Below are 14,999 nucleotides of genomic sequence, written 5' to 3'. Positions count from 1 at the left end.
CAGTGGTTCATCAATTTTACCACTGAGACCACTGGTTCTTTCAGTCACTTTCTTAAATTAGTCCTGGTTTCCCAACTCTCCTCCCCTGGGCAGCTGGGGATTTCTGTGTGCTCACCTAGTAGTTGAATCATACATTGGCAGTAATAGTCACCCTGTGAGTATCCGACTTTGGTTTCAGAAGAAATTAGGGTTTCTTTCACTGTCTCTAGACAAATGGTTAGTTATCCTTACCTTTCCTGGAAGAATGGGCATCATCTCACATAGTCCATTCAACTTTGGCGCAATTCTAATTGCTAGGAAGTGTAATTTTTTCATTACATCAATCCTAATTTTAATTCTTTAAAATTTCTACTTTCAGCAACTATTTTTATCCTCTGGAGTGAAATTAAACAATTCTAAGCTCTCTTATCTATTTGAAAATGATTTTCTTCTTCCCTTTGAGATTTCCAAACCCCCAGAAAACAAAACCAAAGACATCCCAAGTTCATTCATCCAAAGCTAAATATTATATATAGAGTAGAATAGCTTCCGCCATTCTCGTGGTCTGACTGTGGTTGTTGTCTAGTTTATTACTGTTCTCCCTAAAAGGTGTTACCCAGAACTGAAAACACTACTTCAGATGTGCTCTGACCTGGACAGGGTACATTGGGATCACCATCTTCTTATTAAAGGAAGTTGTTTCTCTTAATGTAGTCCAACCTCACCTTAGCTTTTTGGGCTGCCTTATGGTACCATGAACTCATATTAGTGTAATAATTCATTAAGCCCTGTACATGTTTTATAGTTATGATAATAAATATTATTAATAACATCATTTTGTCTTACAAAGAACTTTATGTGTATTGCTTCACATGACACTCATTATAAACTTGGGAGGTAGATTCTATTTTTATCACCCTTTTAGAATTAGGGAAACTGAGGCAAACAGAGGTCAAGTGACTTGCCAGAGTCACACAGCTAATTAATGACTCCTTAACATTTGTCTTCCCATTGTTAGTCCCTGCATTTTCTCTACTGCACCACTTAGGTGCTCCAGAGTAGGATTAGGGATTAGGATAGAGAATGAGCCTCTCATTCCAGGATTAGAAGGAACTCCTAAATAAGGAAACTCCTGCCAATGCTGGTTCACTTTCTTAAATAGTTGGCCAGGAACTAAAAGATTGCATGATTTGCCAGTAGGCTAAAGGTAGAATTGGCATCTATGTCTTCCTGGCTTCAAGATTGCCTCTCTAATACATCATTTTGTCTCTGTACGTAGCCAGTAGTTAGAAATGGACAACAAGTGGCATTTACTCTTACAGAAGAGAACATCAAGTTCTTTTTATGATCCCTTGACAATTGATAAGTACACACCCATCTTTCACACAGAAATATTCTCTCAGTAATGCTGTATGATCACAAATCATACAACAGCACCATGAACCTCTTCTGTTCTCCAATCTTGACTTAGGCAGATAAAAAGGCACTAGAGAACTGAATGATATTTCAAGTTTGTGCCAATATATTTGCAAGGTTAACATAACTTCCAATGAAAAAGTGGCTTAAGGGATAATTTGAGGAAAATAGTGAGCTGGAAAGGAAGTATGTCATTCATGGATCATGATCAAGGAATAACAGATGGCCTGCTAGGGATATCTCTGGTGCACACAAAATGCAAATAAATAAACAACAGACAAAAATCTCAGAGGAAGGTCTTTTTCACATAGGATACAACCTTGTCAGAAGGATTATAGAACATAAACAAGTATGAAACAGGATGAGGAGGAAAAGGCTACCTTGTAATTTGTACCAACAAAAACAGTTCCAATATTGATGGAATCCCAGGTCATTGAAGATGGGAGCTATTGAAAGTTCATAAGGAAACTATTAGGCTTTTGTGATGGAGGAGTTCCAAAAAGCTTTGGGGTAAGAGCAGCAGCATCAGGTGATGATGTAAATCATAATTGGTACAAGGTACAGATGAGTACGTGAGAGACTGCTTTGAAAAAAAATTGGAAAGCCTAAGTGATGGAACTGCAATACTGAACCATGTCTGGGATTTCATCAATGTGGAAATTCTTTCCAATCATGTAGAGGGCAGATCATCTAGTTATGCTGAGTCACAGGTTTATCCTATAAGAGTCTCACTCATTTCCTCTTGTAGATTTGTCATATGGGGTCCAAACAATGTCCTGAAGATATTCCTTAAATTATCCTCATTTCACAAGGTAATTTACTAATTTATTTATTTTAGTTAAATTTTTAGTCTCATTACAGAAGCAGTCTGATATTGAGGATAAAACATTGGGAATAAAGTTAAGACATAAATTCAAATTTTCTCCCTGGTATTTATGATCTATGAAATCTTCTATCTGTCTGAGTTAATTCCCTAAGATTTGCCGACTGAATCATCGAAATGTTGTAATCTGCCTTAGTGAAAGGGCTGGAGCTCATTCTGTTAAGTAAGTCACAGATCCTTTGAGTTCTTGCCTGGGACCACGATTTAAGAATTATTTGGGTCACTCATGCACCCATCTCTCCTAGTTCCACTTCTGACTCTCTGGATTCTTCCATCTTGCCTCACTCTGATGCCACCTCCTACTCCCACTTCCAGTTTTCTTTTATGTATTATCTTTCCTCCTCAGAATATAAGCTCACTGTGAGTAGGGATTGTCTTTTTTCTTGTAGTTTTATTTACTGTACTTACTAATGAGTCTTTAGTTAATGTTTAATAAATTATTCCTCTGTCTGTCATTACTTACAGGAAGCTTAGATTTGCAATATCAAAGAATTGGTAGTTAAGGGGAGACGTTGGACCTAGTAGTTTGGGATGAGGTTTCTGGAACTGGGAGGGTATGTTCCCTGTTAGATTCAGAATAACTTAAAGCTCTTTAAAAAAGAAACAACTTGCAACAAATAAAGACACAAGGTAGACACTGCGATTGGCTTCATAATTGCACCATAACAGCAAAAGAATGGCACCTTATAAAACAGCACTGCCTTTATTTGGGGGTATGACCCTCTTAAAAAAGACAGATTGGGCCATATTTGATGTTGGAGCAGCTAAGATGATAAAAAGCTTGGGGAATTACAGATTGTTTAGAAAAACTCTGGGTAGTGGGCAAACATTGTGCTTAAAACAGCAAGGAAAAGGCATGTCTGTTGCCAGACATAATAGAATGACCACCGTGCGAACAACAAATTATTCTCCCTAGTCAACAAGTTTGGCGGGGAGTCAAAATTTAGGACAGAAATTCATGACAGTAAGGGTAGTGTCTGTAGATGGCCCAAGCTGTCAAGGGGGATGGTTTAAGCCTCACTGTCATAAGCCCTAAAGCAAGGTAGCCATCAATTGGGTGAATGGTTGCTTATTTGGGGAAGAATGCAGTGAAGCTTGACATCTTGCAGAGAAGATGGGCAAAGTGATCCAGGAGATTTTCCTCCTGGCTGAATGATTCCATCACTGGCTACTGCATGAATGCTCCTTATCTGACGTTCATCGGAATGATAGCTCTTCTAAGTCAGTGTTTCCTAAGGCAGCATCCCTCTAAGAGAGCAGTGTGTTTTCTGAAGAGGTTTTCTGGTTTTTGTTTGTTTATTTGTTATTGTTGTTTCTTGAGTCTGAGGAACTAAAGCTGTAATAGGGAACTCGGTGTGGGAAGACATTTTTAGTTGGGTTGCAGGAGGAATTTTTAATGGGGAGAACAAAGCTTTGCCTTTGTCAATAAAAATGATCGTTTTGAGGACTCACATCACCACCTTTTTGGGTGGCTTAAGCACGTTGGTTCTGAAATAAGCTTTTGTTTGTAGGGTGCCATTATCTGGACAATCTATCTCTGGCTTAATTGGAGTTGACTGCATATAATGAAATATATCAAAGATTACAGTGATAAGATTTTTAACTTAAATCTCCCAAAATGAAAGATGGTCATTTTTCATCTTCCAGCTAAGTGAGGGTCATTTTTAGGGTTTTTGCATCTTAATGTGCTGGTTGGAAATTAAATGGAGAATGAAATTATAGACCGATAGCGATCTGGTCTTGTTTAATAGCTTCTATTCTTTCTCTGCCCTTCCTGTGCAATGATTGTACTGTATAGAGAAAACATTCAGCTTCTATCTTTAACTTTTGTACGAGAAGCAATTGCTATCGAACAGAAGATCGAAGAGTGGGAGAACAAACTCTTTTTAAACTTTTGTCTCTAATGAGTTGGCAAAATCTGCAGTGTCCACTGCCCATGTAGTCTCCTGTAGGCAGACAATAACTAGTGGAAGTGATGATCAGAAAGTGGGGACAAGAGCAACACATCAGACATGGAGGAAAAGACCAAAAACAACAGCCCCACAATTGTGAAGTTCCTCCAAACGCATCCAAACAGTGTCTTCAGTGATGCAACACTGAGGGTTGAGGGGAGGGCAGTGTTAGAGCCACACAGGAAAGAAGTAGAGAGGATGAAGAGGGAGAAATGGGGCTAGAACAGCCTTCTCACTCATGTCAAGCAAGTGCGGGAGACACAGCTCTGGGGAGTGACTGGCACAAGCCGTTCTCAGGAGCTGCTAGTTGTATGCGTAAAGACTGAGAAAGAGCTGATTAGCTAAGATATGCCAAGAGGGGGCTGGGCAGCCCATCAGCATTAGACAGTATAGTCTTATGCCTCTGTGAGTCTTGAATGTGTGCATTTTGCACATAGGAAAACAACAAAACCCAGCATATTTCTAAGGTTAACTTAAACCTTCCCACATGATTATAGCTTTAGCACTGAATCAACAAAGAATTTATTTACCTTTCCATCTCCCTAGATTTTTTCCATACCTGATAGGTACATTCAGAAATATTGGGTTAGTTGTCAGAAAGGGGCTATTGTTTGTAGATTTCCCCTTTTTCTGAGACCAAGGCGTATCTTACTTCTGGGAGTTGCTGTTCAACATTACTTCTATTCCTGATGTATTTAGGAAAAAAGAAACAAAGAAAAATACCTAATTGAAAAATAATTAGAAAGTGATTAGTATTTTCTAGCAAAAATTGACTTCAGGTGTGTGAATTAAGACCTCTTGTACCCTATAAGGTTTTAAATACAAATAAGAGAAATTTTCAAAGGTGATTTGTGCCTCTGTGGTCAGCTTTGAATAAATGATGCACAATTAAGCACTTGATTCAATAGAACTTAAATACCTGGTGACACCTTTCATACAACTCACTAACCCCACAACCTGAATTAACAAACATATAATATGTCTTTAACATCACAACCCTTAGCATCTTCACCTGTCAACCATATTTCAGAAGACTCCCAAGGAGTTGGTTCAATTCTGATTATAGGATTAACAGGGGATGTGATTTAAACAGAGCTACTTCAGCCCCCAATAACCATTTTCTCAAAATGAGAGCACACACACACACACACACACACACACACACACACACACACCCCACTTTTCAAATGAGAGAGATAGCTGTGAAGCAGAACAGACAAGACAAAAGTGGTTTCCCTAGGAACAAGGCATCTCACAGCAGCCCTGCCTTCCATTTCAGGGTTCTTTTCAGAGTTCCAGTGTGCATATTAGCCAGCGTGGAAAAGCCCACATTGTTTGACAATGTTGTCAGATAATTGGAAGCAGGAAGAGAAAATGACCAAAGTGGTGATGCACACACATTGTCAGGATGGCAGTGACATGGGGACATTTGGATAGTGCTATATTAACATGGTGCCCTCCACCACAAGGCCTTTAAAGTACAACATATTTGTAAGAAATCATCGGTGGGGTTTTGTTTACACTGTAATACATGAGATCTGGGGGGTCGGCTGCTGGGGCACTTGTAGCTGAGTGCTTATTTGAATGCCCTTCAGGCAAAGAAGCTGGCAAGGCCTGGCCTGGCAGCTACAGGTCACTGTGGTTGGCAGGAGCCTCTGCTGCACTATCAAACTTAGCTGGTGAGATAATGGGGACTTGCAGCAACTTAACTATGGGGAAGCCTACGGACATCCATCAAGCTAGGTTAATGGTGGGGGAACGGAAAGTGGTTTAAGGTAATTTTCTAAAAGGAGAGCTACAGCAGGCCCTCTGGTTACATAAATGGAAGGCTACATTGAAAGATTTAATTTTTGTGGCTGCATATACACTTTCTTGTGATTCCTTTTGCATCCTGTAGGGAAATTAGGCACAGCAAAATTATTTCCTGATGACAGCTTGAGTAAATGGAATTAAGGGGCCTTTGGCATTTCAGTCTTGTTTGGCGGAGTAGATCTTACTCTCTCACATTCAATTGACATATGTAGAATAAGGTCAAAGGAATTGTGCAACTCATTATGATTATGAGTCGCTGGTAGGGTGAAGGACAAAAGCCATGGCTAACATAGAAGATTAATAGCACCCATGGTCCTCTTACAGGGAACTGTCCGTTCAACATTATTTACAATCATAAGGAGTTTTTTGATAGGAAACCATGACTTAACAGTGAAAAGAAGATCTCAATTTTCAGGAGTTAAAAATAATTATGGAAATAAAAAGAATTAAAGAGGACAAATGTCTTTACGGTAAATCTAGAATCTCTGCCATAAGCTGGAAGAATTTAGGTGTATTAAAAGAGAAAAGGTATTTACCTGATATGTGTATATGTAAATGGGTATATATGTACACACACACACACACACAAACACACACACTTTGTATAAAGTTGCTTGCACATTGTCTTTCCAATTAGACTGTTAGCTCTTTGAAAAAAAATAGCTTTTATTTTTACTTACTTTGTATGCCTAGAGTTTAGCACAGTGACTTCATCAAACAGTAAATATTTAATAATGATTTTTGACTTGATTTCTGAAAAACAGAGCAAAATAATGCATAGAAACCTACCTTTGGGAGATGCTACTGATGAGATTTAAACTGTGCATTCACCAGTTTGGGAAATTCTAGTATGAAAATATGATCCATGGCTGAAAATCAATCCATCTGTAACTTGGAGAGTTCCTGTAGAGATAATCTTTCAATTATGGTATAGCTATTTTGTGCCATACAAGACTAGAGTTCAGGATTTGCCCAAGGTTAATCATCTACCCATTATAGCAAGTTTTCTCAATGTTATAAACTGATTAAGAGGCTGACATCACATTATTTGCATGCTTCATTTATTCACAGAACATTCTAGATCTATATTGAAACAGAGTCCCACCTAATCACAAGTAACTATTCTTGCACAATGATGCTACTACTGACCATGCTTATTTCTTTCAGTGTCCAATAGTACTTGTATGAGATAAACCTCTTGTAATGGATATTTGATGAACTAATTGAGGTGTTAAAGATTCTGAGAATGATTTTTCCTACATCTAAAAGAAAAAAAAAACATCATCCTTGTCACCTGGTTCAGTGAATTAGTGATTTTGATTGCTTGTAGGGAACTCGTGGTCAGAAAATCCCTTCCCAATTCATAGTGGTGCCCTCTCTCCAGTTTGATGACATTACAGATGTGCCTGGAATATATCTACGAGGTCGCCTGGTTTGCCTATGGCTACGGAAGCAGAATGTGGTAGGAGAGGGATTTGAACCCAGACTTTCCTGACATCACTGACTACACATTCAATAAGCTGGAGTGTCCTTCATTTTGCTATTAAATCCTTGTCAAATGATTCTATTTCTGTTAGTTTTGTCTGTCTGACTAGATTGTTAACTCATTTATGGTAGGACTCATATCTGTTATCACTTTGTATGTATGTATTTATACATACATACATTCATACATATATAATGAATATATGTATATTCATACTTGTAAGCATGTGCACACACAAATATATCTGAATTCTGGAAATATATTATATGCTCATCAAATCTCCTGATGGTAGAAAAGGGAAAAACAAATCTCCCTTCTAAAGGTAAAACCTTTAAGATAAAATCACAGAATTTAAATTTGAAGGAACCTCAAGCATCAACTAATCTAACCCATGCCTGAAAGGAAGCCCCGTATAGCATGCTTCAGAAGTGATCATGTGAATGTTTCATGAAGTCGGGGGGTAATTAATTGAGAACATTTCTCTGGGGTTCTACTAAACGCCCTTTGAGGCCCTTTACAACTCTGTAATTTTCTGTGACCCCATTTGATTCTTGACTGGCTCCTGCTCTGACTAAAAAAAAGTCTATCAATTAATCATTCAACATACGAAGCACAAAATACATTTCAAGGACTGTATGAAGTTTGGGTGGAGGGTAAAAAGACAAAGCACAACAGTGAAACTCCTGCCATCAAACAGTTTATATTCTTAATGCCTCATTAATTAACCAAAGTTATGGGCCTTCCTATAAAACAAGCCTCCCCAATCAAGCTTCCCTTAATGGGCTCCACCTGAGGCCCATTAAAGGACAGGTAAGATCTTAAAGTCCATTACACTGGAGTCTTCCAGCAAGATGATTAGGGAGGGAGGACATTCCAGGGAATTTTTTGAAGAAGGGCGCAGATTAGGATGAGGGGTAGGGGGGCTGAGGGAAAGATGGCAAATGATCAAAATGGCGGCAAGCAGAAGTAGCAGTAGCAAGAACTCAAATTTATACAATGCTTTATCATGTGCAAAAAACACCACATTTGTCAGCTGATCCTCAAGTAGTTCTCTGAGGCATATGCCACAATTATCCACGTTTTATAAATGAGGATGCTAAACTTCAGAGTTCATCAGAGACCTGATGTGACCTGGCTGAACTTACTTCAGCATCTAAGGTAACATTTGAACTTGGATTTTTCCTGTAGGAACATAAGCCATCTGTCTACATGACCCATAGCTGAATAGTGCTGCTGGGATCCTATGGTCAAGAGGATAAGATAACTTTGAATGACAGGCTCAAAGAAGGCTGAATACTTAATTCTTAGGTGCTATTGAAGAGTAGGAGAGTCGCCATGTCACAACATTAACTGGGTTCTGATTGGATCACCCTGTGCTTTCTGAATAAGGAGATGCTCTATCCACTAGTGGTAATGCAGCCTTTACTGGAGTCCTATAGGAAACCCCCTTTTCTGGGGCATCCAACACTACTTGGGAATAGTTCAAATTCTTGGCAATTGGTTTCCTCAGATTTAGCCAAAATCAAACTTTCTACAAGGTTCCCTCACTTATCCTAGCTTTCTTCTCTGAGGACAAGCAACTTAAGCCCACCTAACAGCTCTTAAATACAGGAAGATAATCATCATCATGAACCTGCTGCCCACCAGGGCAACGTCAACTTAGCCAGCTTCTTCAATTTAGTCTTATATGGCATAATCACCATTCTGATGAACTTCTTCTGTTTTCTCTTCATTTTAATAGTTTTCTTGAGGAAATTTGGGTCTCAGACCTGAGCACAATTCTCTATAGTGCCCTCAATATTGTATTTAGAGCATCTCATTTACATGCTACCTGTGCTCCAACCATCATCACAACCTTGTGCTCTGCTCCAAGATCATCTGGGTCTTGTAGGTGAGCTTTTTCCTTATTGTTCTGGGATGTAGGCCTCCAGGTCACTTCCCAGGTATTTCCTTCCTGGGCCATCCTATGTGTATTCTCTCCCCTTCTTTGCCCCCTTTAACTGTTTTAAGTTTTTGGAGAACAAGAACTGTTTTATTCGCTTATTTGTATCCTCCACAGTTACCATAGTGCCCAGTACATTGTAAGAAGTTAGAAATAATGTATCTGTCTGTCTGTCTGTCTATCTACCTATGACTAAAGTCAAGTGCAAGTCATATCATTATTTCTCTGATGGCATGCTCTTCTTTGGCAACGAAGGACAAACATACATATGCACCTAATTTCTCAATCATCTATGAGTCTATCTAGGATTATTTTTTCTTCCTTTCTTCCTTTTTTGCTTCTTCATTTTCTCCTTGGAAAGTTCTCTCCCTCTCTTCTTTCCATTATCCCTTCCTCCTCTTCCAGACTCCCTTCTTCTTTCCCTTCTTTCTTTCATTTCTTCTGTTCTCTCTACCCATCCATATGACTAGACTATAGTACAGAGCTATGTTCAAATTATGAATTGAGAAACTTGTTTTAAATGTCTACTGTATAAGATGTACTTTTCTCAGTTCTGGGGCAAGAAAGGAAAAGTGAAACAATCCCTTCTATCAAAGAACTTAAATTCTTTCAGGATAGATAATATGTATGTAAATAAGTATGTATAGAATATAATAATTATAGTTGGTTGGTTGTTGTCCTTCATTCTTGAAGAAGACCAAAATGGTATCACTATGATATGGTCAAGTTACACCGTATCTGATTGTGGCTGATTAGACCCATATGAACTCAGAAAGCTCTACCACATGTCAGGCACAGATAGGTCACATGAACATTTGGAATGGATTCTCTATATTTGCACATCTTGTATTTCCTTTGTGCCATCTTAATTCTGCTTTGCTCATAGAGCACAACACCCTTTCTGAAGTGTCTATGCCATGCTGAATGGGACTGTGCTGGTGTCTCCCATGTCATACAATCAATCCCAAAGTTCTTGAGAGAGATCTTGAGTGTCCCTGTACTGCTTCTTCTGACTACTTTGTGTGTTTAGGCAAGTGTACTTTGGCATTTGAACAACATGGTCAGTCCATCATAGTTGTGCTCTTTGCAGTAGAGTTTGAATGTTTGCCAGTTTAGTTTGAAAAGGGACTTCAGTGCCTGCTGCCTTATCATGCCAGGTGATCTTCAGAATCTTCCTGAGACAATTCAAATGGAAGTGATTCAGTTTCCTGGCATGGTACTGGTAGACTGTCCAGGTTTCACAAGCATGCAACACTAAGGTCAGAACAAGAGCTCTGTAGACCTCCAGTTTGGTAGTCAGTCTAATACCTCTTCTCTCCTACTTTCCTTTGAAGACTTCCAAATATGGAGGTAGCTCTGGCAATGCACGTGTCAATGTCATTATTAATGTATAGATCCCTAGAAAATATACAACCAAGGGAAATGAACTTATCCATGACATTAAAAACTTCTCCATTTGCTACAACCAATGGTTCCATGCATGGTTGGTGTGGGGCTGGCTGATGGAGTACCTATGTTTTCTTGGTGTTAACTATTAGGTCAAAATTAGCAGAAAAAAGATTCATACTTTGTTGCATCTCAGCTTCAGTGACTGCAATGAGTAAACAATCATCTGCTAACAAAAAGTCATGCACCAGCACTCTCTCCACTTTGATCTTGGCTTGTAGCTTTTTCTAGTTGAATAGTTTATTATCATTGAGGTAGCTGACCTTAATGCCATGTTTATCCTCATTGAAGGCATTTGACAACATGGCTGAAAACCTCACGCTAAAAAGCATAGGAGCAAGAACATAGCTTTGTTTCATTCCACTGGGGACTGGGAAAGCATGAGAGCATCATTCATTATCCGGAGCCTGGGCAAGCATAGGAAGTTGACTTACAACATTAAGGAACTGCTCAAAAATTTTGACAGAATTCTCCAGAACCCCCCAAAATAATACTACTAACAATAGCAGCTTACATCTTTGCTAAAGGTTTTGCATGCTTTAATTTGAATTCTCACAATAGAATCATAATTTTACAGATGCAACATCTGAGGTTGGAAGAAAACAAGTAGCTTGCCCAGGGTTCTCCTGCTGGCAAATTTCAGTGGAAGGGTTTGAAGTCAGAGCTTTTTGGCTGCAAGTCCAATGTTCTCCTCTTAATGGCAGCTGTGGATCAGAGTGTATTCAGACCTGCCCTTCCTTATTAATGGTATGGAATATATGATGCTATTTTTTGTCTGCTGCTCTCTGACCACACAGGAGCTTGGTGACTGGCTCGGTGCATTTGCTACTGATACAAAATAAATAAGAGTATGATTGAAATGGAGGCAAATAACAGCAGTTAATCAGGAAAGAAATTACATGAGATGTATCAGTGATTTCTCTTATTCTGGTCACTCATTTTCTTAAGAGATGTGAAGATTACATTAGATATTAAAAAGAATAAACACTGATTATACCACTATAGACTCACCATGATCTTGAAGTCTACTCAAGCCCCTCCCATTGTTTTTTCAGATGAACTGCTCTCTGGCTATGCCTCCAGCATCTTGTTGGGGAGCACTATATAGGATTTTTAGAGTTTTCTACGTGGGTGCATCATCCAGGAGATGCATTCAGACAAAGCAAATCATGTGGCTTTCTCCAATTGATTAAGGGACTGTTGGAAACTGGCATAATAGTGACATGCCCTTGTACAAAAATCTTACATTTGGAAAATGTAAAAGAGACCAAGCACTGTGCCATGATAAGAGGAAAGGATTCCTTGCATTAGTCTTGTATGCTAATGGTGTCACTGCCACTCTGAACTAAAGAGTGAGACCCTCAAACTGCTCTCTTGGTCTGAATGGCCTGTGCATCTAGGGACATTGGAATCAGTGACACCTGCCATGACACTCTCAACGCTCAATGTAAAGTAGAAACTGCATAGGTCTAGTCCAAATTTAATGGGAAGTGAGAAGGGTATGTTGAGATACTGATTTTTAAAATTTTGGTATCCTGATTTTGGCTCAAGATACTGTGGCTGAGAAAGGGGGAAGCGGAAAGAAAATACCAATCTCACTTTCTCCCCCCCTTCCCAAATTTCTGGGGAATTGAATTGAAGAGAAATGAGAACGCTGTGATTTAGGTTATATTTCTTAACATGGTTTTTCACCACCTACATTTTTCAATGATCTTCCTTCCCCTCCTAAAAAGTCATCCCTTAAAACAAAGATTAAATCAGAAGGGAAAAGAGTAGTTTCACAAAGTAAGCACTTCATTATAAAAGTCTGTCATTACCTACAGGATATCAAATCTGTAGTCCTTCACCTCTGTGACAAATGAGGAGAAGATATCTTTTCATATTTTATCATATTTATCATATATTAAATTATAACATAACTATTAGTAAAGAAAGGCTTTAAGTGCACAATATCTATACTGATGTCTTGAAAGAAAGGATGTGAATGGTGAATTGTGACAGAACTCAAACTTAGGTACAAATACACTTCCCTTCAAGTTAAGAAGCCAGTGTAATCTGATATAGATTGTGAATCCAAATGGCAAGGGATGGCAAGCTGTCCTCAAGGTCTTGATTTAAGAACAGTAAATACACAAACTAATATCAGTAGCCACATTTGTATTTATCCTTTTTAACACTGGACTTCTTAGGCCAGATTTGGGATTTGAAGCTCTTGAGAAACTTCAAATCCAACTCCATCATCCAACTCTCTTGTTTTTGTGTCATTTGCAAGTTTGAATTAGAGTGAGAAAATGTAGGTTCAAATCCCAAATCTTCTACATACGGCTTTAATGTATAAGGGAGAGAGAGTTGATTAAGGAAATCTTCCTACCCAATCCCCCACCTCATTTACTCACTATCAGTTAAGAACATGTTACCTACATCTTACGAAAGGTAGGTTCCATCCAGTTTTCAATGAAATAATCAAAATCTTGGTTTAATTTGGTAGAGTATAGAGGACTGTTGAAGGATTTTCACTAGAGAAATGACTGGAGCAGATCTATCCACTAAGAAAGCTTACTTGGCAGTGATGTTAAAGTTGAATTTAGAAGGATGGGGGAAGAGTAGAGCTGAGGAAGTCTGTGATCATAACTGTGGTAGGTGACAAAATGATATGAAAGTAATTAAAGAACAGAAATGATAGCTTTTATGAAGGAAACTATGTCAGAGATACTGCAAAGGTGGAATCAATAGCATCTGGTAATTAATTAACATGTAAGTTGACAAGGAATTCAAAATAAAACTAAGGTTTCAAACATAAATGATGGAATGGGAAATGTGGTAAACTGGACATAAACAGGGATGTCAGAAGGAGGAAGTTTTAGGATAAAATCTAAGAAAGACAGTTTTAGACTGGGATTTGAGGCGTCAGAAACAATGGGAATTTTTGTTATGGAACTCAGTAGAGTAGTCAAATCTGGAGATGTAAATTTGAGAATCATCTTTATAGTGGTCATAATATGAACTCAGAAACTCTATTTCTAATCAAGTCTAAGTGAAATACCTAATCAATAAAGATTTATTAAGGACTTTCTCTATGTTAGATGATATATTATGTGTTAGTGATAGACAAAAATTAAAAAAAAAAATCCTTGCTTAGGACCTTACATTCTATTAGGGAAATGAATGTGAACATGTATAATCACATACAAGATAAATAAATGATTGTTTCATCATTTTGCTTGTATGTGTGTGTGTTTGTGTGTGTATGCATTCATCCATGTGTGTGTGCGCACGTATGTGTATGAGATAATTCAAGGGCACACAACCAGTTAAAGAGCAAGTCAAGATTCAAATCCAGTCCTTAAATCAAATCTGGTGTGTTTCTTCTCTAACGCGATGAACTCCAATAGACCAGCTATTGGGGTGGGGATGTTACACTTAACAGTATCATTTAGTGTTGTACTTTAGATCTTATAAAGTCCTTTTCTCCTAAGAATAAAATGACATATTATCTTATCTTTCCCATTTTACACACACGAAAATTAAGAGTCAGAAAAGATGCAACATTGCCTCAGGCTGAATAGCCTGACTCATCCTCATTGTGGTAGGCTAGGATCTCTCTCTGAGGACTTCTGACTATGGATGTTCTCTTAATTTAGGGGCAACCCTGAGGGGTTAGGAGTTTGTATAGCACTATCATTCATGTGCCTCACTCTGGTGTGCTCCTCAATATAGATTAGCCAGTTAATATCAATTAACAACTCAATCTTACTTTCTGGAAGTTATGAACATGTTGTGAAGAGGTAACTGATAACCCTGGTCGAATGGTTGAATAGAATGGTTGTATAGAATGGTTGAAGAGAACTCCTCTTGTGATGTGACTGTGGAATGCTAATCAAATTCCCCTTCTATGTGGTTTGTCTCTGCTGAGTTCTAAGGATTGGAATTTTGTTGAATTCCAAGGCTGCCTTTCCTTGGTACATCTCATTCAAACTTGCATTCTAATTCAGCCACAGTTGTGCTGAAGAAACTTTTATTGATGACAGTGAGTTCTTATTTTCCTGTCTTTTAAAATTCACAAGCATCCATCCTCTGATCATA

At 38.4% G+C, this 14,999-nt stretch overlaps 1 long non-coding RNA gene across 1 annotated transcript; it reads right to left on the bottom strand.

The window, feature by feature from the left end:
* Positions 1-11,431: 11,431 nt before the first annotated feature.
* On the bottom strand, positions 11,432-14,757 carry LOC140524231 (uncharacterized). Its single transcript, XR_011973621.1, has 2 exons — positions 14,671-14,757; positions 11,432-11,744 (listed from the first exon to the last, which is right to left on the bottom strand). It is a non-coding gene; the product is annotated as an uncharacterized lncRNA (long non-coding RNA).
* Between the last annotated feature and the right edge of the window lie 242 nt (positions 14,758-14,999).

The sequence above is a fragment of the Notamacropus eugenii genome, chromosome 2 (assembly GCF_028372415.1).
Source record: "Notamacropus eugenii isolate mMacEug1 chromosome 2, mMacEug1.pri_v2, whole genome shotgun sequence".
NCBI lineage: Eukaryota > Metazoa > Chordata > Mammalia > Diprotodontia > Macropodidae > Notamacropus > Notamacropus eugenii.
This window is presented reverse-complemented; position numbering and strand designations above follow the sequence as displayed.